General features: G+C 47.9%; 1 long non-coding RNA gene across 1 annotated transcript; it reads left to right on the top strand.

Annotated features, from left to right (window-relative positions):
• Positions 1–625: 625 nt before the first annotated feature.
• Positions 626–24,337, top strand: LOC137533030 (uncharacterized). Its single transcript, XR_011024118.1, has 3 exons — positions 626–797; positions 4,890–5,041; positions 24,249–24,337. It is a non-coding gene; the product is annotated as an uncharacterized lncRNA (long non-coding RNA).
• Positions 24,338–25,344: the final 1,007 nt, after the last annotated feature.

The raw sequence follows: 25,344 nt of genomic DNA, 5'->3' as shown, positions 1-25,344 counted from the left end.
CAGTGCCTGATATTTTTCCTCAATGCCGGTATTTGAATGGATGTCTATGGCGTTGCCCAAATTCCTCATCCAAGCACCCCATATAGGTCACCAACAAGCCCTGCATAATGTATATGTGATAGAGCCCCCTCCCCCATTACAGAGCAAAGCAGAGGGGTGAATTAAATAACCTCTCCAGCTTCCCAGGCAGCCGCACACAAGCATATGACTGTGGAGGCGGGGCTTAGTGCGCGTAGGGGAGGGGCTTTTCGCGGTAGCCTCTGAGCCCTTTTGGAGGGGAACATTATAGTGCCCTAAGAAGCAGTTCAGGGCAAAGATCCCCTTACAAAAGACGCGATTGGTTAATGTATAATTGCTACCGAGTGGCATTCACGGCAGGTTTTTTCTTTTTTTTTTTTTACAGTCTACATCATTTATCAGCCCAGTATAAGCATCAGAACTCTACGACTTCCGAATCTCATAATTTTGTATACATCCCATCTATTTATTTACCGTACGGTGTCATTTCTACTACCGGCCGCTAGGGGGAGCTCTGGGTCTTCACTATCAAGACAGCCGCTCTCTAGCCTGCTTGTTCCTGGAGCTTCTGCCGGTGCATGTCGGGCTATCGGGGATGCAGAGAGAGGTCACACGTCCGTCTCCGCTGCTGCCGCCGCTCGGTCTGCAGAAAGAATGTATGCCAGGATGACGTCATGGCAGCTATTGTGACGCACGCGGGCCTCGTGTACCGCTGAGGATGGTACCAGCAGTGACACACGTGACCAATGCCCTCTGCTTTTGCTGAGTCATGCTAGAAGGTAAATTAAGCCCTAGTCCCAGCCTGTCACCACCACTAGACTGCACGGCCTTTATTATTGCTGAAGACACAGGTACCTGGACATAGGGTTGCCACCTTGTGACTGAAAAAATACCGGCTTTGGGGTTTAGCCTGGGGGTGTGGCCTAAAAGTGGGAGGGGTTTATTACGACCATTTTTCAAAAATAGCACAAGAAACATGAATACAGCATAATTTTGTTATAGTAAACTCCAAGGCACCAGGAAAACTGGTTTACTATATCATAAAATGTCCTAAAAACAGCCCAGCATGCCCTGGTACATTCTCTGTTGCAAAGGACCAACATTGCCCTCCCATCGGAGGTAAAGTAGATGCACTGCGTACGAGAGATAACGGCGCTGGAGACTTGGGTGCAGGATACAGCCGGTATATGGCTGATCCTGCTGGCGCACAAGTCCCGGCCGTATTAAATACTATTCCTCCTCCAGGCTGCCATGGATAGTGGGGGAATGATATAATTTCGGCTTTCAGCAATTGCTGGAAGCCGAATTATTGCGTTTTAATAGCAACTTCAGCTCTGTCTTCTGACGGCGCTGAAGTTACTCCCTGTGCCTGCTATAGCCGTAGTTCCTATTACGGCCTATTGCGGCGCCGGCTGTGCCCAAATCTCCTGCGCTGGCTTCAGCGTGTTCGGATGCACTTGCATATTTAGTGGACTACAAGGTTAAGTATACCTCAGGGCTGCATAGCCAAGCTGGAAACAAATCACTGGTACAGTATCCAGGGCTTCTTAACCACAGGCTTACACCCCTCTAGTGACCAGGCCATTTCTCGCAACATAGGGCTGTGCAGCTTTGTCAGCTTGCTGCACAGCCATACAACTTAGCACACAAACAAAATGCTACCATAGACTTACAATGGAGATTGGCCGGGACCTGGAGAGGTAGTTTACTAAACCCAAATGTTTACTATAGCAGAGATTATAACAAGATTATACTATATATACAGAAATAGTTTAAAGACCACATGTAAGGGAGAGCCTCTGGATCCTAAGGAGGCTTCCCCCATCTTACTCAGCATGTTACTCAGTGCTGGCAGCCCCGGAAAAAGACATGTAGCTGGTGCACTAGCGGCTTACTGCTCAGGCTCCAGCGGAAATAGCCGAGCCCCATCGTGACCACTATACACAGTAAAGCGGACCTGTTCAGGCTCGGCTATTTACGCCAGAGTCCGAGGGAAAAGCCACTATTGCACCTGCACACACCACCAACAAGCAGACTTTTGGGGGTACTAGAGCTGGATCCCCTCTGCTGAGGATTAGGGAAGCCTCATTAGGATCCCCCTCCTGAGGTGAGTACCCCCAGGTGCACTTTTTTCCCTACAGGTAAACTCTGAAGGTGCCCATTAATGACACACTTCCATAGCTGATCAATTATTTCCAATGACCCTGTAGTGTTCGGAAATGACCGTTGTGCCCATTAACGACTGAATTAAGTTAATCAGATTAATGGAATCAACCTGTTTTTCGGATCAATCTCATAGAATTGGCTAGCAGGAATTCAGCCATTAACGGACTTCCAAGGCGAGGGAAAACAATCTATGTGTACTCACCTGGGGCTTCTTCTAGCCTTTAGCAGCCATTTCAGTACCTTGCTGCAGCCCCAGTCCTCCGCGTTATTCTGCTTGCCGTTTGTAATGATCGTTGACCTGCCGGCGGGTCATCTCTTCTGGTGTCCATGCATCCACATCATCTAGCACGTAATGCGCCTGCGCAGTACCTGCCAAATGACGTGGAAGCATGGGTGCAAGTGCCCAAGCAGACGACACAACCTGCCAGCAGGGTCGTGGTCATTACAGACGGCCAGCGGGACACGCGGAGGACCGGGGCTGCAGCAAGGTACTGAAACGGCTGCTAGGGGCTGGAAGAAGCCCCAGGTGAGTAAACATAGATTGTTGCCCCTTGCCTCGGAAGTCCCTTAATCGTTTGACTGATTACCGCAGAAACGATTGATCACCCGTGGAATTGTATCAATAATGGGCACTCAAATGCTAGGTACACACCATACAATTTTCTAGCAGATTTACTTGCCAGATCAATTTTTTCCAACATGTCTGACCTGAATTTCAATCGATTTTCCGATCGATTTCCATTCACTGCTATGGAAATCAATTGGAAAATTGATCAAGATTCAGATCGGACATGTTGGGAAAAAAATCAATCTGGTAGGTAAATCTGCTAGAAAACTGTATGGTGAGTAGCTAGCATATGAGTCTGGAAGAGGGGATAGGAGCTGATAGAGGGTCAGGAAGAGAAAAAGAAAACAGAAGAGAGAGTGTGTGGGTGTGAGTCCACTCTGCTACCTACTTGTTTTCACACAGCACTTCAGCTGGTAAAGGTTTGCCTGGCCCTCTCTCCTCCTGACATTGCTGGCTGCTAACTGGGGGATGGGCTGGCTCAGCTCTGCCGCTGTGTGCACAATACTACAGCCATGTCCCACTCTCCTCTTTCTCCCCAGCCTGCAGTAACTCCACAAATGCAGGGAATCCCATTGCTGTGTGTGTAACCTGCAGACTACTTTTCATTTCTGAACGAACAAGACATACAGTAGTACATAAAATCATCTTAGTGTGACAGCTGGTAGGAACATGTAACATGATATGGAGTTTTCTTTTCAACGAGTGAGTTACCTCAAGCACACGCTGCGCAGCACAGAAGCAGCAGCCACCAAGACTCTCACTCTCCTGTCGGCTCCTCCCTCTCCACGAGTCCTCACCAGCCAGCGTGTGGGGAGAAAAACAGCCTGCAGCTGATGATTGGCTGGCAGTGCCCGGTGGCCAGCCAATCCAAGGGGAGAGAGAGCTGAGTGACAGAATTACCGGCAAATGACGTGCCGGTACAAATATAATTCCGGCTCCGGCTTCATAGACTATTTTAACGGTAGTACCGGACAGATACCGGCCGGGTGGCAACCCTACCTGGACAATGGAGGTGACCTGTAATTGGGAAATGTTAGGGAGCGTGTGCTGCAATGATGTGATGTGTATGTTGTGTGTGTGCTCCAACATTTCACCATATATTGTAAAAAAACAAACAAAAAAAAAAAAGCATACGTTGCTGATGCAGAAGAAAAGTTAAACTTACCTGGGGCTTCTACCAGCCCCCTGCAGTCGCCCTGTACCCTCGCCGGTATGCAAGGATTCTCTGGTTCCCCTCCACGGCTCAGTTTCGACTCTGCCAACAGAGCCATTTGATGGCCACTGCACCTGCGCAGCCCTAGCCACACGCATCCTCGCCGCTCCCGTCACCGGAAGCATTCTATATAGGCGCAGTACGAGAAAATCTCTATTGCGCCTGCGCAGGAAGCTCCCGGCAATGAGAGCACGTACAAGGATGAGTGGCTATCCAGCGGGAGGATCGAAACTCAGCCGCGGCAGGGGACCGTTAAATACCGGGGCGGGCACATGGCGACTTCAGGGTGGCGCGGTAGAAGCCCCAGGTAAGTCAATCTCATTTTTTTCTTCATCAGTTTAGGTTTCTGTTAAAGTGAAATCAATAGAATGATTGTCCCCTTGCCAGCTCGCTGGGCTGCAGGCTCTGGCATTGCTCAGATTGGATTCAGTTGGGGGGGCACTTGCCTAACGCCGGTTCTGAGCACTAACTAGCACCCGGCCGTTGCAGGAGAGCAGCCGACAGGTGGTGAATTCACCGCCTGTTAGCTGCCGGTCTGAAAGAGGCTTGTTGCGCACAGACTGGCTCAGTCTCCACCGCTCCACACTCGATTGGCACCTTCACGATTCTGGTTTGCGGGGATACCAACACTGCCTCGAGTGTGTCACACAGCTCTCAATTCCGCATCCACACTCCACTCTAGTGTGGAAATGAGAGCTGTGTGACACACTCGAGGCAGTGTTGATATCCCCGCACACATCTATTGTAAGTGCGCCAATCAAGGGTGGAGATGGAACCAGCACACGGGGGAGAGCCCGTATAAAAAAGCTTGAAGTGCGGATTCTGCGGGAAACTTGTGAGTGCAATATCATGTTATTGATTTAAATTTAAATAGTTTTACACTGTGGTGCTCTTTCTCAAGGTTTCTTTTCATTCTTTCTCGAGGTTTCATAATGATTGATGGAGTAGAAGTGCTCTGCTATATTGAAGAGGCTATCGCATATGATCTGATCGACATCTCGGCCAGTGTGGTGGGGGATGGCCATAAGCATCCTCCCAGTGTGCGATTAGACCTGCTTTATAGGTCTTCCCATCCGGTGAGTCTGATCACATCGGGTGTGGTGGTGGGTTTATGGATGAATATTGTGGCCTGAGGATCATTTAAACATGTTTGGAACAGTATTGATACACGATCCACGTGGACTTCATTATGTCTGTTGACAACGTTGGTTTCTTTCTGTATGTTGTGTAGCGCTATCTTTCTAGTGGTACATGTGTGATTTGAAGGAAGCAATAGAACTGAAACCACTACATTGTAAAGGACGTAACTGAGCAGCGCTAGTCTTCTAGCATTTTGTTAACTACACCTTCTATCTTACGCCACCCGTCACACGTACGGAGACGTGAGGCTTGAAGCTGGCGGATACACCACCGATTGGGTCACACAAGGTTCTGCTGAGCCCTCCTGTGTAGCTCCACCTTCATATTACAATAATGCCATAGCACATATACAGTGCTAGCGGTGACATAAAGAACACACAGACTCTGGGAAGCGGTCACACTAATAGCAGCGCAAGTTAAATTAGGCGTGGCTATTCCGATAATGCAATTATCCACTATGCCTTCTTTTCATGGCGCAGACTGCATAATATGGGCGCAGGTCACAGATATGCCTGTAATCGGCATGTCATCTGCGGCTATTTGTTATATTTTTCATAGCGTGGCTAACAAAGAAAGTATGGTGAGCGACACATCGAGGACATTGATAACGTAGTGTGCGCCCACAGAAGGGATCAGGCATAGCACCTGTGATTAGGCATGGTGTTCTGTATGAGAGGATTGTTAAATATAAAGAAATCTGTATTAAAGACCAATATTGTACGGTCAGGAATAATGGGCGTATTTTTTTTTTTTTTACCAAACGCTTTTTTGAATATCCCTACCAATTACAATTCAACATGCTCCCGATGGTATCTTATTTATCGCTTTATGATGCCTCATAGCTGATAGACTGCGCTCACAGTAATTGCACTTATTTTTCAACGATTAACACCTGTGTGTTATGATTTAATGTTGTATTTATATATACAACATTAAGGCTGTTTTCACAGTGGGACGTCAAAGTCCCACGTTACAGCAGCCAGTAACGCAGCCTAACTCACAGCACTGTAAAATCAATTGTGCTGTTCACAGTACACATGTTGCGTTACATAGTAACGCAGCACGTTTAAACAAAGTGATGCATACTGTACGTTATACTTGGCTAAGCAGCGTTAGACTGCTTGCACATGCTCAGTAATGTTGGAGGAGGAGGTCTCCCCTCCTCCTCCACCGCCAGCCACATGGCTAATTAATATTCACTGCAGAGACTCATGGTAGGACTGTAGTGTTGTCCGGATCATGAATGAATCGTTCATTTGACCTGGATCTTTTTTGTGAGTCGAATCATCCGGATCATCACAATGAAAGATTCAGTTCACAGTTGATGTCTGTCTGGAAAAAACAGGAACATACAGAATGTACAATGCAGGGAAAGTGCTGTCCTGCTAGTCATTTCACCCAGTCTGCTTCCTTAGTAAAATGATTCAAATGATTCGGTTCAAAGATCCAGATCTTTTCAATGATCCGATTCAAATGATCCAATCCTTAAAGAGAACCCGAGGTGGGATTTACTTCTCCCCCGCCTCCTCCGTATCAGCGCTACCCGCCTGCGTCCCTTCCCTCCCGCTGATTGCAGGGAAGTGACGCGGGCAGGTAGCGCCGATACGGAGGAGGCGGGGGAGCAGCACTAACAGACAGGCAAGAGGTAAACATTGTGCTGGCGACACGCTGCGTGTCGCCAGCACTGCGGGGGGTATAGCGGCGCGCAGGGGGGTCTCGGAGGCACACCATGGGGCAACAGAGGCTGGTGTTAGTGTGCACAACCAGCCTCTGTGCCCCACTAGCATAAGTAAATCCCACCTCGGGTTCTCTTTAAAAAGATCCGGACTTCCTATCACTAACCTGGAGCGGCTGCTTTGAGAGCTGCATAACGCATCTCAATCTGACGTCTAACTTCAACACCACCACGCGTTGCGTTAGGGGCACGTTATGCGACCATAACGTCCCCTAAAACGCAACGTCTTAGTGTGTAAGTAGCCTCAATAATGATAGATTGGTAATATAGGTTGAAAAGTAAGGGCTGTTAATGCGAGCACAGTCTGAGCTAGGAGACAACTTAAACCGGTAAATAACCAGGGCTGTGGAGTCGGAGTCGTGGAGTCGGAGTCGTGGAGTCGGGCAATTTTGGGTGCCTGGAGTCGGAGTCGGGAAAAAATGCACCGACTCCGACTCCTAATGAATTTGTAACTGTAATTAAACTAAAAAATATGATAAAATGTTCTATTTCTCAGATAATAGTCAATAAAAATATTGTATACATACAGTAATAGCTGTGCTTAGTCCACAAAAATGAAATAAACCAATCAAAATTAGTTACTTGTGCTGCTTCAATAAAGCAGTCCCCGTATTTTTAAGGTCAGATATACATATCTGATTGTGACTGTATATATGATGTGTACACAGGAATCTCTTATATATACATTAAATAACATCTATGCTGTAAGAATAAAGCCTGATGTGTAGCTGTGTCACTAATAGAGATGGTCAACGAGATGGAAATAATTCTGCATTGATGCTGATTTATGCAAATGTATGCACTCCCTTTGCTGATGAAATCAAATAATTTGATATGTTGTTAAAATTTGGTTTGGTGACTACAAATTAAAGGGTACCTGAGACGGATGAAAAGTAAAGTTTTATACATACCTGGGGCTTCCTCCAGCCCCCTTCAGGCTAATCAGTCCCTCGCTGTCCTTCACCACCCGGATCTTCTGCTATGAGTCCTGGTAATTCAGCCAGTCAGCGCTGTCCGGCCGCATGCCGCTCACACAGCCAGGAACATTCTGCACCTGCGCAATAGTGCTGCACAGGTGTAGTATGGTCCTGGCGGCGGAGTGTGTGCATGCGCACTACGCCTGACTGGCTCAAGTACCTGGACTCATAGCAGAAGATCCAGGTGGCGGAGGAGGACAACGAGGGACTGATTATCCTGAAGGCGGCTGGAGGAAGCCCCAGGTATGTATAAAACTTTAATTTCATCTGTCTCAGGTTTACTTTGTTACACAGTAGTACTATACTCTACTCTACATATGCACTCCCCACAGAGCTGCAGGGAATCCACTGAGAATGCTGTGCACATTGAACACAGAGGTGTTGTCTGTTTACAATCTCCTCATTCCCCTGCAGAGTACCTGCACATCATTCTTACATGTACCCACACTTACATTGCCTAGGGCCTGATAGATGTTCTTTGTTCCGGTTTGTACCTTTTACAAGTACTCTTACCAAGGACTAGTTTTAGTCTAAAGGGAATAAATATAGTAGTCTACATATCCTTCTCACTTCAGTTGTCTTGTAAAATTCCTAAGCGTTGGCAGTTAAGAGACGAATTTCATGTTACATACTTTTAATCAACAAAATTGTAATATGCAAATTAGAGGAGTCGGAGTCGGTGGAATCCTAAACTGAGGAGTCGGAGTCGGTGGATTTTTGGACCGACTCCACAGCCCTGTAAATAACTAGATAACATGGAGCGCATGCAGAATTGTAGTGTTACAATATACAGTAAGCTAATACGTGCGAGTGTATAATGAAGCCGTATGCAATACTGCTCACATTCAAAGCACTTATTTTTTAACGACTAATATCTGTGTGCATCACTAACGTTGTATTTAGATGATAGACTGGTAATATCCGTTGAAAAATAAGGGATATTAACCACTTAAGGACCAGGGGTTTTTCTAATGATCGGTGCTGCGTGGGCTCTACAGCCCGCAGCACCGATCAGGAATGTGGCCGGGCGATCAGACTTCCCCCCTTTTTTCCCCACTAGGGGGATGTCCTGCTGGGGGGGTCTGATCGCCGCCGGCTCTGTTCGTTCAGCGGGGGGGGCTCCTCAAAGCCCCCCTCCGCAGCCATTTCCGCCCTCCCTCTGCTTACCTCCCTCTCCCTCTTCACCCGTAATGCGCAGGACGGAAGTCCGTCCTGCGCATCCTAGGATAGGCTTTAGCCTATCATGCCGGCGATCCCCGGCCAATCAGAGGCCGGGGATCGCCGATCTACGTCACGGCACTGCTACGCAGCAGCGCCGTGTGATGTAAACAGCGGGGATTTCTTCCCCGCCTGTTTACATTTCGCCGGCGAGCCGCAATCGGCGGCTCTCCGGCTGTTCACGGAGACAGCCTCCGTGAACTGGCATGGAGAGGCCGCTCGATTGAGCGGCCGTTTCCATGCTATACCACTAACGACCCGCCGACGCCTATCGGCGTTAGGCGGTCGTTAAGTGGTTAATGTGAGCCCAGTCTATAAAACGGTAAAGAAAGCGAGATTACATTGGGCAAATGCCGATTTGTAGAGTTTTACAATTTACCGTAATATCTTTTGAAAAATAAGGGCTTTTACTGTGAGCGCAGTCTATAAAACGGTAAATGACTAGATTACATCGGGCACATGCTGATTTGTAGTGTTACAATTTACCGCAAGTGAATACGGGACAGAGTATCGGTTTAATGAAGCCGCGTGCAATACTGATTTGCTTAGTTTGCTGTAAGCTGCGCCTATTTTAACTTGCGGCTTTATTAAACGTATGCCCGGGAGCCAAGACAAAGTACCATCCCCACTTGGCCTTCAGGAAGGATATACCAACCGTTGCTTCAAAAAAGAGGATTTATGCCACAGCCAGGTTGTGGGCTGAGTCCCCTACCGAAGTAGGGTAACTGAGGGAAACAGGATAGACTAGCAGGAGGTGCCCAAAACATGGAAAGTACTGCAAAGCTCAGTGTGGAACTGTGAAGTAATAAATCATAAAAGTGCATAAAAAGGACTAATCCTACCTTAACCACTTCAGGACTCAGCATTTAACCCCCCTTAAGGACCAGCGTTGATTTCTAAGATCTGTGCTGGGTGGGCTCTACAGCCCCCAGCACAGATCAAATAACAGGCAGAGCGACCAGATCGCCCCCCTTTTTTCCCCACTAGGGGGATGATGTGCTGGGGGGGGGGTCTGATCACTCTTGCATGCGTGTGGGTGGCGGGGGGGGGGGGGCACCTCAAAGCCCCCTCCACCGCAGGATTCCCCCTCTGCCCCGGAGATCGGAGGCTGCACAGGAACGGATCTGTCCTGTGCAGCCTCTAACAGGCTCCTGCCTGTCATGTGACAGCGATCCCTGGCCGCTGATTGGCCGGGGATCGCTGATCTAGTATGTTACATGAGCCGTGACCAAATGGATTGGGGGATATTTGGGGGTCCTCAAAGTATACAGCGTTCCTCTGATGCACCGGCCAGCCCAGGTGTTTGAGAAGCATGCATGGGTTGGAGAGAAGCAGGCTTCTACATTACAGACTGTATGATAGACTGTGTCCTCACTTAAACACTGGCTCAGGGCTATCTCGGACTTACTTAGCCCTGTGAAGTCACAGGCCCTTGGAAGGTGCTCACATGGCTGGAGACAGTTAACACCTTTAAGGTGGCCATACACTGGCCCGATTCTCGCCCGTTTCGACAGCAGATTCGATCCTGGGATCGAATCTGCTGCCAATCGTACGCGGTAAACGCCGCCGCCGATCCGATTTCCTCCCGAAATCGGATCGGTCCATCGATCGCGCCGTGCGGGAAATTACCCTCGATCGCCCGCGGGTAAAGTGCGCGTCGCTAGCGGCGGCCGATCCGACGAAAAATACATTACCTGATGCGGGCTCCCAGGCGTCTTCTCCGCATCTTCTCAGCGCTGCACCCGCTCCATCCCGGCGCTTCCTGGGTCACTGCAGTGACCCAGGAAGTTCAAATAGAGGGCGCTCTATTTGAACTTCCTGGTCACGGAGTGACACAGGAAGCGCCGGGATGGAGCGGGTGCAGCGCTGAGAAGAAGAGGAGAAGGCGCCCCGGAGCCCGCATCAGGTAATGTATGCGCGGGGGGGGGACAGGCGGCAGGAGCAGCTGAACAGATTGTGATCGGTTTCAGGCTGAAATCGATTCACAATCTGTTTGCAGTAAGGCAGCCATACGATCCCTCTCTGATCAGATTCGATCAGATAGGGATCTGTCAGCTGGTCGATCTGGTGGCACATCGACCAGTGTATGGCTGCCTTTAGAGACAGTGTGTCCTCAAAAGACAATCAGTCCAGGAATATCATCACCTGATTTAATTATCTCTGTGGGGAGCCATTGTGATGTGTACAGCAGTGTATTCCAGGTGCTGGACCTTATTGTGTACAGATAGATAAGATAAACTTTGTATAGTGAGTACCACATGGTTGGGATGGGCAATGCTTCCCAAAGGTGGGGGCTCTGGTGTTGTTAAAGGGAAGGTTCAGGGACTATCCGAAAAAAATAAAAATCCCCATCCACTTACCTGGGGCTTCCTCCAGCCCGTGGCAGGCAGGAGAACAGCCCGGAGGACGTCCGATGACGTCAGCGCGCCGGCGTGGGACGCAGAAGTGCCGGGCCTTGGAGCGCAGAAGAGCCCAACCTGGCCGCCGGCCTGGCCAGGTCGGGCGCGCCACCGGAGACCACCGGGAGCCTGCGGAGCGGCGCCGAGGGCACCTCCTGCCTGCCACGGGCTGGAGGAAGCCCCAGGTAAGTGGATGGGGATTTTTATTTTTTTCGGATAGTCCCTGAACCTTCCCTTTAAATGTATAAATTGTTTTGTTTGACTAAATAAAGTGAGTTACTGTTTGGAATCACAGAAGTTCAGAGTGCTGTCTCTTGCTTCTGTGCGGGCTTGCTTAATGACATTGGTTCTGCCCAATGCAAAGGCTTATCCCAGTACCGTCCTGCAGCTGAGTTGGTTCCTGAGGTTCTGGAAGCGTTGACTTGACGGAGTGGCCCGGGTCGGGGTCTAGCAAGCGGTTCCGTCACATAGTACAACGCTGCTACTGTTAGCAGTGTTGTAAAAATGTAAACAAAGCGGATTATTTCCGCTTGTGTTTACATTTAGCCTGCGAGCCGCGATCGGCAGCCCGCAGGCTATTCACGGAGCCCCCCGCCGTGAATTGACAGGAAGTAGCCGCTCGCGCGAGCGGCTGTTTCCTGATTAATTAGCATGCAGCCGGCGACGCAGATGTGCGTCGCTGGTCCTGCAGCTACCACTTTGCCGACGCGCGTTATGAGTGGGAGGTTGGCAAGTGGTTAAAGGAGTCATCAGGGCGATTATAACGAAAATAAGTGCTACTTACCGGGGGCTTCGTCCAGCCCCAAGCTCCCAGAATGTCCATCGCTGCAGCTCAGCCGTTCACCGCCGCTGCCTCCCGGTCCCCGGCGATGACGTCAGGCCGACCTAGAGGTCGGTCTGTACTGCGCCTGCGCGAGCGGCGCTGTCCATCACCACCACGTGGTTTGGAGCATACTGTGCAGGCGCAGTAGTTCTGTGCCTGTGCAGTATGCTCCAGTCCATGTGGCGGTGATTGACAGCGCTGCTCGCACAGGCGCAGTACAGGCCGACCTCCAGGTCGCCTGACGTCATTGCCAGGGACCGGGAAGCTTCACAGGCGAACGGCTCACCGCGGAGCTGCAGCAAGGGACATGCTTGGGACTGGAAGAAGCCCCGGGTAAGTAGCACTTATTGTCATCATATTCCCTGATGACTCCTTTAATAAGGAGGCTCGCAAAACTTTATGACAAAAAGGTACAGACTTTTATTCAGCACATAGGACAACGCATTTCACAGCGTAAGCCTCTTCCTCAGGTCAATTAGCATGCCTCGCAGTACAGCGCCGAGCAGGGGGACACCAAATTCTTTTTTGGGCACCTGCTAGTCTATCTAGTATAGCACATATACAACACCTGCCCGCTGCTTGTTCATGTGCTGTGGGAACCCCAAAGGAGGCTTGAGTCAAACTATACATAAATCCAAGGAAATGAAGAGGCGGCACACCACATGCAACAGAACAAAACACCTCTCAAATTCCTGAATTCCCCATTAGACGGTTTATTACCTGTTATCATACCCACACTGTATATCTTATGTAGTAAGAAAGTGATCTGCAATATGGGCAGGACCACGAGAGCAGGAAAAAAATGTATTTCCAGTATTGAAATAAGGTGCATGCAACATAGTGTATCAGCCCACTTTATACTTGCGCATGGATCGGATCCTAGGTGCATGAGATTTTGCGGGCTTCAAAAAAAAATTAGGTCATGGAGAGGGTCAAATAAACTTAAAAGAACAATTGAAGTGATTGGAATATGGAAGCTGTCATATTTCCTTTTTCAATACCAGTTGCCTGGCAGCTTTGCTTATCTATTTGGCTGCAGTAGTGTCTGAATAACACCAGAAACAAGCGTTATTTATTTAGTGCTGACATATTATGCAGCGTTGTACAGAGTATATAGTCTTGTCACTTACTGTCCCTCAGAGGAGCTCACAGTCTAGTCTCTACCATAGGCATATGACTATGTATGTATTGTGTAGTGCATGTATCATAGTCTAGGGTCAATTTAGGGGGAAGTCAATGAACTTATCGGTATGTTTTTGGGATGTGAGAGGAAATCAGAGTGCATGGAGGAAACCCATGCGGATGGCTGCCGCACACCAAGAGCAGTTCTGGAGCGTTTTTTAAAACTCTTGCAGGGGGAAAACCGCTTGGCTAATGAAAGTGAATGGGATGGTGCACATCAGAGCGGCTCGTTTTTTCCACAAACGCAAACTCAGGGGCTGCAGCATTTTGTAGATTTCTGAGGCGTTTCTGCCTCAATGTCAAAGTATAGGAAAGTGGAAAACCGCTCTGAAAGACATTAGATCAGAGCGGTTTTCCAGGCGTTTTTGTTACAGAAAAGCTGTTCAGTAACAGCTTTACTGTAACAATATATGAAATCTGCTTTACAAAAACGCTCCAAAAAACACGTTTAGAAAACGTCTCTCTAAACATGCCTAGAATCACTCTGAACATCTGCTTCATAAACCTCTAGCGTTAGCAGATCTGCTAGAGGTTGTTGGTGTGCACTGGCCCAGACACGGAGAAAATACAAACTCCTTGCAGAACTGGCAGGGATTAGAAGAGGGGACCCAGCGCTGCAAGGCGAGAGCGCTAACCACTACCCCACCGTGTTGCAGCTAATCTTGTCTAGTATTGGAGGCAGAGGATTAGCAGGACAGCCAGGCAACTGGTATTGCTTAACCACCCTGGCGTTCTATTGATTGCGCCACGGTGGCGGCGCAGCTGTATTTTTTGCATTTTTTTTTTAACCACTTGCCGACCACGCACTCATAACGCGCGTCGGCAAAGTGGCAGCTGCAGGACCAGCGACGCATATCTGCGTCGCCGGCTGCAGGCTAATTAATCAGGAAGCAGCCGCGAGTGGCTGCTTCCTGTCAATTCACGGCGGGGGGCTCCGTGAATAGCCTGCGGGTCGCCTATCGCGGCTCGCAGGCTAAATGTAAACACAAGCGGAAATAATCCGCTTTGTTTACATTCGTACAACGCTGCTAACAGTAGCAGCGATGTACCAGATCAGCGATCCCCAGCCAATCAGCGGCCGGGGATCGCTGTCACATGACAGGCAGGAGCCTGTTAGAGGCTGCACAGGACAGATCCGTTCCTGTGCAGCCTCCGATCTCCGGGGAAGGGAGGGAGGAGAGGGAGAGGGGGAATCCTGCGGTGGAGGGGGCTTTGAGGTGCCCCCCCCCCCCCCCCCCAGCCACACGCAGGTAGGAGCGATCAGACCCCCCCCCAGCACTTCATCCCCCTAGTGGGGAAAAAAGGGGGGCGATCTGGTCACTCTGCCTGTTATTTGATCTGTGCTGGGGGCTGTAGAGCCCACCCAGCACAGATCTGCGAAATCAGCGCTGGTCCTTAAGGGGGGGTAAAGGCTGGGTCATCAAGTGGTTAAATCCTGTAGCTAGCCTAGCGCTAGCTACATGATTCCCCCCTCCCTGCAGCATCCCTTCCACCCCTCCGATCGCCGCCGGTGATCAAGCCCATCCGGAAATCCCGTTCTGAACGGGATTTCCTTTAGGGCTTCCCCCGTCGCCAAGGGCGATGAATGGAATGACGTCATCGACGTTGTGACGTCACAGGGAGTCCCGATCCACCCTTCAGCGCTGCCTGGCACTGATTGGCCAGGCTGCGCACGGGGTCTCGGGGGGCGCCCTGTTACGCGGCGGATATCGGCGCATCGGCGGCGATCGTCCCAAACATGCAGGTATCTAAGTGCTAGCTGCGTGGTTTAAAAAAAAAATTACGAAAATCGGTCCACCAGGGCCTGAGCGGTGTCCTCCGGCGGTTATGGACGAGCTGAGCTCGTCCATACCACCAAGGAGGTTAAGAGAAAATAAATATGGCAGCCACCATATCCCTCTCACTTCAGTTGTCCTTTAAAGGGTACCTGAGACGATGGAAATTACGTTTTATACATACCTGGGGCTTCCTCCAGCCCCCTCCGTGCAGATCGCTCCCTCCCCGGCGTCCAAAGCCTCCTGAATTCTCCCATAGTGGCCTCGTTCTCCGTGGCCTGTTGGGTGTATTGTGCATGCCTCCGGGCTCCCGTTGCCATAAGCAGTCTGCGCCTGCGCAGTACTACTGTGCAAGAGCAGAACGCTCCCAACCGCGGGAGCAAGAAGGGAGGGCGTGCTTGGTTGCACTGACTGGCCGAAGATAACGGAGCTGCTACAGGAGAATCCAGGAGGATTTGGATGCCAGGAAGGGGGTGATCTGCACGGAGGGGGCTGGAGGAAGCCCCAGGTATGTATAAAACTTTTACCATCCGTCGTCTCAGGTACACTTTAAAGTGGACCCAAATTAAAAATACAAGATTTCAGAAATAAAATCTATTTTCTAAATTATAATAATAAATAGCAGCCTTTTTTCAGCTGCATGATGACAAATATAAAATATTTTACATTTATTGGAGGAACCCCTCCCTTCCTTTCATATTGCCGGGACAGAATCCGGTGTAATGTCTGATTGCGCTGCCCGGAAGCTCCCTTCCACACTGAGTAGCACGCATGCTCAGTGTGAAGTTAATGATGCTGCTGGAGATAAAATACGAAATATCTCCGCTCCCACACCTCTTACACTCCCCAAATGTTCAGGGTAGGGAGGGGACCCTCCGAACGACCTCTATGCCAAATTGCAGCCCCTGAGCCCCGCTGGTTCAGGAGATGGATTAGAGAAATCTATCTCGGGAACCAGCGGGTCTCGGGGGCTGCAATTTGGCATAGAGGTCATTCGGGGGGTCCCCTCTCTACCCTGAAAATTTGGGGAGTGTAAGAGGTGTGGCAGTGGAGATATTTAGTATTTTACCTCCAGCAGCATCATTCTATAGGAAATGTGGCCGCACAGTCTCCTACTGCGCATGCGGGGCAGCGCAAATCCACAGGCAGCGTAATCAGACACAACACCGGCAGACTGGTGGAGTAGGTGGTATCCAGCAAAGGAGGAATTGCTAATGGCTGCCACCTGTATAACCCTAGTTGTGAAAAGCAGGCACTGAAATGCTCATAGGCTTGAAGGAGTGTTTATTTATCTTTGTATGTGTCAGAGTAGTGCAACTAAATATTTTGAATTACAAAAAATGTTTGGTTTGGGTCATCTAGACCCTAGGTTCTCAACGTGTGGTACGCGTACCCCAGGGGGTACTTCTGATGGTTCCAGGGGGTACTTGGGCTTGATATGCTTAACCAAGAAGAACAAATTTAGAGTTTTAGAAAATGATACACCTTATTTAATCAACACCAAATTAGTATTTTAGCTAATTAAAAGCAATAGTCAATGCTCAGAAAATTGTTTAGAACCAATTATCATGTACTACGATTAAATATAAATTTGTCAAGGGGTACTTGTAATGATGTTTACTATGCTAGGGGGTACTTGATGAGTACAGGGTTGTAAAAGGGGTACCTACCAATAAAATGTTGACAAACACTGATCTAGACATTGACATCAACTGCTTTCTCACCAATTAATTGAGTGTATAAATGGGCAGTTACATGCAGGGTTTATCATATATTGGAAGTCAAAATGTATGTGCAACTTGGCATATCCATAACCTGGATGTAGACATGCCACATGTATGGGATGCACATTCGGGTGAGAGTATGCATAACTTATGACTCACGTAGAAAACAATTAGTATGCACTTTATAGCACACTAAGGGCTGGAACCCACTAGAGCGATTTTTTTTTTTTTTTGAGCGTTTAGGGAGCGTGATAAATCGCTAGCGATTTCCCTAAACGCTCTGCCAATGCAAATGGATGGTGCAAATTCCACAGAAGCAATTGCGATTAGCAAAATCGCAAACGCATGACATGCAGCATTTTGTTAGCGTTTGCGCTTCAATGTAATGTATATAATCGCTGGCGTAATCGTTCATCAAAATCAGCACGGAGCGATTTTGCTAGCGTTTTGAAGTTACTGCACACTGTAACTAAATTAATTGAAAGGTCCAATCAGACTTTAAAACGCTAATCGCTACACAACCGCTGGCTAATTGATACACTTTTTTAAAATTGCTCCCTACAACGCTCAGGAAATCGCTTACAAACTGCTGATACAAAGTGATTGTGATTAGCGATAGCGTTTTGTAGTGGGTTCCAGGCCTCACACTATTTGTGTAAGCGTGTTCCCATGGGGGAGGGGGCATATATGGGCTTTATGGTAAAAATGGCTTTAAGAATGTATATCGTTACTGGTTTGTGACGTATGTCACACTTAGTACATTTTTGGGATTGATTCATGCGTGTAAACCACAGGTGTGGTAATGCCAAGTACCTATAACTTCACAGAACATTTACCAATTTAATGAGGAACTTAAACCAAAGATTGAACTTCATCCCAGTCAGTAGCTGATACCATCTTTCCCAAGAGACATCTTTACCTTTTCTCAAATAGATCATCAGGAGGCTTTGTGTAGCTGATATTATGGTAAAACCCCTCCCACAGCGTGATGTCATGACTACATTCCTGACAATTTGCTGTCTTTGAACCTCGTTGCATTGTGGGAAATTACAGCTTTTTCCAACTGCCAAGCAGGCAATATTTCCCTCTGTGCATAGGACTCTCAGTAATGAACATTCCGCACAGATCACCTGGCAGAACTAAAGATGTCGCCACCTGTGATAAATTTTAGAATGTAAATCGGGGAGAGGAAAGATTTTACAATGGGCAAACACTGAATATAATCATTTATAAATGATTATTGTAAAAATAAGCAATTTTATTCATTATGTTATTTTTGCTACAGTTCGTCTTTAACTTTTGGTTCTCTCTGGTGGTTTTCAACCCTGGAGGAACCCTTAAAATAATTTGTGGATCTCAAGGCTCCTCAACATTAGCGGGGAATAGGGATTTATTTTGTAGGAGGGATAGTCTTTAAAGAGACTCTGTAACAAAAAAAAGTTCCCCTGGGTGGTACTCACCTCGGGAGGGGGAAGCCTCAGGGTCCCAATGAGGCTTCCCCCTCCGCCGTAGCTGCAGGCAGTGCAGCGCTGGCTCCCCCGAAGTGTCCCGGAATCCTCACTCGACAAGGCTGAGAAGCGCTGATAAGCACTGATTTATTTACCTTTCCTGGCTCCAGCGGGGGCGCTGTTGCGGCAAACCGTACGGAGATAGGCGGAACTATCCGATCTCTGTCGGGTCCGCTCTACTGCGCAGGCGCAGGAGACTTGTTCCTGCGCAGTAGAGTGGCCGACAGCGATCGGGCATTTCCGCTTATCTCCGAGCGGAGAATAGATACTGCGCCTACGCTGGAGCCGGGGAGGTAAATATTTACATGCCCGCTGTTCGGAGGGGCACAGCAAGACCGCCGTGGGACACAGGATGACGGGGGAAGTCTCGGTCAGATCCGGAGGCTTCCCCCCCCTACCGAGGTGAGTATCCCCCAGGGGAGGTTTTTGTAGTTACAGGTTTTCTTTTGAAGAGACTTTGTAACAAAATGTTCAGCCTTATTCTATCCTATAAGTTCCTATACCTGTTCTAATGTGGTCTGTTTTACTGCAGCCTTTCCTAGTTGCACAGTGGCTGTATTATCTCTGTTATATAATGTAATCTTCTCCTTTGTCAGCTTGGTCGGCTCAGGCAAGAATGTGCTGCTCTGCTGTGATAGGATAGAAGCTATACACACCCTCTTCACGCCCCCTCCAGACTCTGTATGAGTCACAAACTGAGATTCTCTCAGCCTATCGCATGCTGGTTAGCAGCCATGTTTTTTGTTTGTAAACACTGCCTAAAACTGGCAATTACAAGCCAGGATTGCAGCAGAGAGTGTCAGAAACAGCAAACAGGGGCCCAGGAGAACATAATGAATAGAATGGTATGCTTTTTATTGTAAGAATTTTAGAGTACAGATTCTCTTTAAGAATGGCCCACATTCCAGGTTTCTTTCTTACAGTGCTCCTTATCATAGTAGTGCACGTTAGTGTTTCTTATAGCTCCCAAAATTATAGTGCTCCCCTATAGCTGTACTATTATACTATCAACTATTATAGTGTCCCTCATTATACTGTCTCCCTATTCTAGTGTATCAATGTGCTCATTATTCTGACCCAAAATACTCCCTAATATAGTGTGATCTATTATACTCCTACCCCACCCTCTCCACCACCAGATGTGGATGATAACTGGAGTAAACATGCTATTTTATGTATAATAGGATTTGAGACGTTCCAAATCTGGTTTACAGAGCCATCAAATTTGGCCCACAAGTGGTATCCCCAATTTGCATTATGTTCCACTCTAAACCATCAACGAAGCTATTTTGAAGGTAAAACTTAGATCATCAGAGTAGCCATATGGGGGAAGGAAGGAGAAAGCACTAGACACCAGGGAAATGTATAAGGGAGCGAGGGGACACTAGACACCAAATAAATATAAGGGAGGGAGGGGGCCTCTAGACACCATGGAACTGTAAAGGAAGGGGGACTATTAAACACAAGTGAACTGTATCACTAGACACCAGGGAACAGTATAGGGGAAGGAGGGGAGCCACTAGACAACAGCGAACTGTATAGGGGAGGGAGGTGGCCATTAGACATTGAGGTTGGCCTGTGACTTTATCCCAGTGTTCAATTTCAGCCCACATTGTATTTGAGTTTGAGAACGCTGTGCTATGTAAATAAACTCTGCGCTGTTCTAAGAGCTTTGTGATTGATTAGCGTTTTTTAGAAATCGCTCCCATTCACTTACATTAAAATTGCAGTAAAAATTGCAACAATTTTGTGATCACGTACGCGAAAGTGAATCGGAGCGAGTTTTAAAAAGCGCTAATCAATCACAAAGCCCTCAGAAAAGCGCTTCTAGTGTGAATGGGCCCTTAGTGTCTACTCTATGTTGAGGTGTATCACTTTTAAAGAACTTGATCAGGAGCCGGGCACTGACAACTTCCCGTACCACAGAGTGATAGTGTGTCTGCAGCCTTCACAGAGAGATTCAGTCTGTGCCTTCTCACTTTGCAGTCTGAACAACAGGATGATACAATTTGAGCAGAAGCAGCAGCTCCACCCACACAGACTGAGGGCCCGTTTCCACTATTGCGTTGCGGAATCACCGGCGAATCACCGCAGGCGAAATCGCATGCGGGTGCGATTCTGCATGCGTTTTTTGCCGCGATTTCGCATAGGTTAGGGTAATGCGATTTTAACCATGTCACTGCCTGTGTGAATTAACATGGGTACCTATGCGAAATCGCGGCAAAAAACGCATGGGGAAAACGCATGCGATTTCCCTATTAAATACATTGTGTGCGATTCGCCTGCATTCCACACGCAGGCGAATTCTGAGGGCCCTACCCTGCAGATTTTTTCTGCACAGAAAAACGTGCAGGAAAACGCACAAGTGGAAACAGTCCCATCCACTTGTACTAGCTGTGCGAATCCGCATGCGGGCAACGCATGCGGATTCGCGATAGTGGAAACGGGCCCTGAAAGTCATAATCTTTAGTTGCAGAAGCTATATTGCACATAAAGCGGTAACACTGATTACTAATGCATTTTCATTCTGCCTTTTTTCAGTTCAAATACCCAATCAGGTTCAAGAGGAAAAATAGAGGGTTACAAACTTATACTACATAATAGAATACAGTTCCTGTGCAGCAGCGTGGGATTAGCGACGCAGATGGCGTGTGATCGTACGTGTTCCTTTCCGATCGCACGGCCATCTCATCATGTGGACGAGCAATGGTACCTGATGCGGGGGCTGATCGGATCAGGTAGCCACAATCCCTGCTGCTCCCGTGGCCCGCTAGGGCTCACTTTCGTGGTCACGACACTGGAAGAGCTGCTCTGTGTGTCACACACAGAGCAGCATGCGGGGGAGCAGCTGTGGAGAGGCAGAGCTGCCCAATGGCAGCTGGGGAAGGCCTGCAGGAATGGCCTCAGTGGGCGTTTAAGCCGGCAATACTTCTCCCTTCCCCTTGAGTTTGACGGTAATCGCGTGTGGCCAATTATGGGGGGTGATAGTGCGGTGCAGGGGGGGCACAGGCACGTCCTGCAGCAGGGAACATGCCTCTCTGTCCCATCTGCCCCCTCGCCGCACTGCCTCGGGTACACTTAAAGCGGACCCAAACCAAACATTTTTTTAATTCAAAATATTTAGTTGCACCACTCTGACACATACAAATATAAATAAACACTCCTTCAAGCCTATGAGCATTTCAGTGAGTGCCTTTCACCCTTCTCTTTTCATAACTAGGGTTATACAGGTGGCAGCCATTAGCAATTCCTCCTTTGCTGGACACCATCTACTCCACCAGTTTCCCGGATCCTGTCCCGGCAATATGAAAGGAAGGGAGGGGTTCCTCCAATAAATGTCAAATATTTTATATTTGTCATCATGCAGCTGAAAAAAGGCTGCTATTTATTATTATAATTTAGAAAATAGATTTTATTTCTGAAATCTTGTATTTTTAATTTGGGTCCACTTTAAACCGGGAGTATCCATACCCCTTGAGGAGCAGGATAATGCATTGCTAAATAATAAGTGTTCCATTATGGTCCTTTTACACTTCTTGTGTTGAGTCTTGTGCTGCATAACAATGGACAATATCACTTATATACCTATGGGGCGTTCCACACTGAGTGCAGTACCGCAGGTTCCAACACAGTAACGCATGGCATGCCGTGTGTTAACTGATAAACGCATGTATTTACTTGGCAGTGAGGCATACTTTCACTGTACTGTATGCTTCACTGTATCGTTGCATCCAGGGCTGTGGAGTCGAGGGTACCTGGATTTGGTGGTTTCATAAACTGAGGAGTTGGATTTGGATGATTTTTGTACCAACTCCACATCCCTGTTAAGTATTAGACTAACGTGTCAAGGAGTCGAAGTCTGAGTCATTTTGGGTACCTAGAGTCGGAGGTTTCATATACTGAGGAGTTGGATGATTTTTGTACCGATTCCACAGCCCTGGTTGCATCGCAGCGATAACATGCGGTGCGTCTTTTCAGCTACGTTGCATTGCGATAAGATCACAATGCAAGAGACTAGAAGTGGAAGGGGCCTTAGGGCCCATTCACACTTAAAAGCGCAAAACTTGCGTGAGTGATTTTTTTTTTTTTTTTTCAGCGGAAAAATCACTGAACACTCTTTCCGCAATCGCATTTAGTGCTTCTATAGCACTGAAACGTGATTGCCGGGAAATAGCCTGAAAATGGTGTAGGCTACGTGTTTTCGTTTCGCGATTTGCGGCGATTAGCGCAAATCGCCCAAGTAAGGACGGGCCCATAGGGTTTTATTACACTAACGCTTTCAAAAGCGCTAGTGTTTGGGCGTTTTGCTGAAGTCGCCGGCAAACCGCTCAAGTGTGAATGGGCCCTAAGGGTCCTTTCACACTGCATGAGTTGCAATTAAAATCTATACATACAATTCTATGGGTCTGTTTACCTCTCTGCTTTGTAACAAATCGCGTTATTCTAACTCGCTGCATGCAGGCTCTGCATTAATGTCCAGTCTCCACTGCAGTTCACACACACTAGAACATGTGTTGTGCAAAGCACACAGTGTGAATCCTGTTTCAGAATCTGTCTTTGTGCTTTGATCTGGTTTCTGCTGCTTGGTGGCCATACCACCTCCAAATCTATTGAGAATGGATATAGTTAATACGATTATTTAAGTGACACTGTAGAGTATCCATCTATATCAATAGACTGTTATACCCTGAAAAATAAGTGTTTAAAGTACAACTGAAGCAAGCGGTATATGGAGGATGCCATGTTTATTTCCTTTTAAAGAGTAACTATTAGCCCCCAAAATGAAATTTTAATCTCTATTGCAATGTTTTATTTAGTATTTAAGTGAGACAAAAAGCCAATGCAGAACTTAAAAATCAATCTAATTTTTTTTACTATGTAGCCTTTTCCCCAAGCTCCGGACGCAAAGCCGCATATCAGATACTGCTGAGCATGCAGAGCACAGTCTGCCCGACCCCCCTCTCCCCCCCAGGACCAGGTGCCAATATATTCTCACCCCAAACAGCTGACCGCTCTGACACGGAGAGAGAGCGGGAGCACTTCCAGCGCCGCCACCGCAGAGCAGCCGCCACTGTGCATCTCTCTCACATGTGATTCTCTCACATGTGACTCGGCGGCGGCTGCTCTGCGGTCGCCGCCGTGCATCTCTCTCACATGTGATTCTCTCACATGTGACTCGGCGGCGGCTGCTCTGCGGTGGCGGCGCTGGAAGTGCTCCCACTCTCTCTCCGTGTCAGAGCGGTCAGCTGTTTGGGGTGAGAATATATCGGCACCTGGTCCTGGGGGGGAGAGGGGGGTCGGGCAGACTGTGCTCTGCATGCTCAGCAGTATCTGATATGCGGCTTTGCGTCCGGAGCTTGGGGAAAAGGCTACATAGTAAAAAAAAATAGATTGATTTTTAAGTTCTGCATTGGCTTTTTGGCTCACTTAAATACTAAATAAAACATTGCAATAGAGATTTAAATTCCATTTTGGGGGCTAACAGTTACTCTTTAAGCAATACCAGTTGCCTGGCAGCCCTGCTGACCCTCTGCCTCTAATACTTTCAGCCATAGACCCTGAACAAGCATGCAGCAGATCAGGAGTTGTGGACATTGTCAGATCTGACAGATTAGCTGCATGCTTGTTTCTGGTGTTATTCAGACGCTTCTGCAGCCAAACAGACCAGCAGGGCTGCCAGGCATGGCTTAAAAGGAAAGAAATATGGCAGCCTCCATATTCCTCTCACTACAGTTGTCCTTTAATAGAAGCACTGATACAGTTCCTTGCCCTAAAAAAAGTTTTTTTTTCGGTGTTATTTAGCCACATGAAAAGATTCTGCAGATCACTCATGCCTGCTATGTTCCTTCAGATGACTCATCCTGTTGTCTCTCCCAAATTTGGACTCCTGCCTGCATATACTGACTTCCATGTAATCTCTCCCTTCAGATGACTCATCTTGTCCTCTCCCAAGATCGGACTCCTGCCTGCGTATACTGACTTCCATGTGATCACTCCCTTCAGACTCATCCTGTCTTCTCTCCTAAGTTCAGAAACCTGCCTGCATATACTGACTTCCAAGTGATCACTCCCTTCAGATGACTCATCCTGTCTTCTATCCCAAGTTCGGAAACCTGGCAGGAGTGATTAGAAGGTAGGTGTGAGGAAAGATGGATCACACAGGAGTCAGCAAGCTGAGCTACAGATTTGACTACTAAAAGTGATTCACATGCATGGATCCACTATAGACTCCTTTTTAAAGAAAGTCTGAAGCGGAAATAAAAATAAAGAGCAGATACTTACCTAAGGAGAGGGAAGGCTCTGGGTCCTATAGAGCCTTCCTGTTCTCCTCACTGTGTCCTCGTTCCCAAGTGCAGCAAGAAGTGCTGTGATCCAGAGCATGATCAGCATCAGGTAGTATGTTTTTTATTTGTTTGGGGTTTTTCGAAAGATCACTTCGGATTTGCTTTAATGCCTGGACCACGCCATGCAATTTTCCTGTTAGTCAGAACATTTTGGTGTGTCCGATCTGTTTCCGATCAAGAAAAGGATCAATTTTGGGATCAGTACTGCACAAAATCGATCTGTTTCTTGATCGGATGCAGATCAGACATGCCAGATATTATCGAATGACATTAAACTTCCCTCGATCTGACAGGAGAATGGCATGGTTATGTACTGTACCAGGCCAAAAGAACACCTTAAAGAGGGACTGTGTTGCTGTCACTTACAGTAAGTAGTAGAAATCTGACATTACCGACAGGTTTTCGGTTAGTTCATTACTTCATGGGGGATTCTCAGCATGGCCTTTATTCTTTATAAAGACATTCCCAGAAAATGATTTATACAGAGAAGCTGGCCAGCCTCGCTGCTCACTGCTACACGGACGGAGCAACTGCCATTCACTAAGTGCTTTCAA

The sequence above is a fragment of the Hyperolius riggenbachi genome, chromosome 9 (genome assembly GCF_040937935.1).
Source record: "Hyperolius riggenbachi isolate aHypRig1 chromosome 9, aHypRig1.pri, whole genome shotgun sequence".
In the NCBI taxonomy this organism is placed as follows: Eukaryota; Metazoa; Chordata; class Amphibia; order Anura; family Hyperoliidae; genus Hyperolius; species Hyperolius riggenbachi.
The sequence above is the reverse complement of the archived record's forward strand: the minus strand, read 5'-3'. Positions and strand labels throughout refer to the sequence as shown.